The sequence below is a fragment of the Penaeus monodon genome, chromosome 27 (assembly GCF_015228065.2).
Source record: "Penaeus monodon isolate SGIC_2016 chromosome 27, NSTDA_Pmon_1, whole genome shotgun sequence".
NCBI classification, from domain to species: domain Eukaryota; kingdom Metazoa; phylum Arthropoda; class Malacostraca; order Decapoda; family Penaeidae; genus Penaeus; species Penaeus monodon.
The window spans coordinates 16,528,683-16,529,017 of NC_051412.1; the positions used below are offsets into that span (position 1 = coordinate 16,528,683).

The following is a 335-nucleotide window of genomic DNA, read 5'->3' on the forward strand; positions in this document are numbered from 1 at the left end:
GACCAGGCCGAATCCTCCAGAATCTAGACGGAAAATATAGTGTGAAGCCGCAGAATCGAAAATCTAAAAGATTAGCACTGAAGGCCTGAAATGGAAACTTTAGAAAGGCGACATAGTGGAGGCGAATAATTGAGAAACTGGAAGGAAAATCCAGTGGAAGGCCGAGAAATAGAGAATCGAAGGAAGTGCAGCGATAGCCCATAGAATCGAGAATCAAGACTCCAGAAAGAAGTTTTAGTGGTAATCTCAAAGAAAAGAAAAATTGAATTATGAAGCTCACATAAAACTTTATATGAAAAACTTGCTTAGCGATTAATAACAAGGACTGATATTAC

At 38.5% G+C, this 335-nt stretch overlaps 1 protein-coding gene across 1 annotated transcript in view; it reads right to left on the reverse strand.

Annotated features, from left to right (window-relative positions):
- LOC119590634 overlaps positions 1–335 on the reverse strand; it is a gene marked incomplete at its 5' end in the record, with an annotated part of 133,180 nt that overhangs the window by 55,651 nt on the left and 77,194 nt on the right.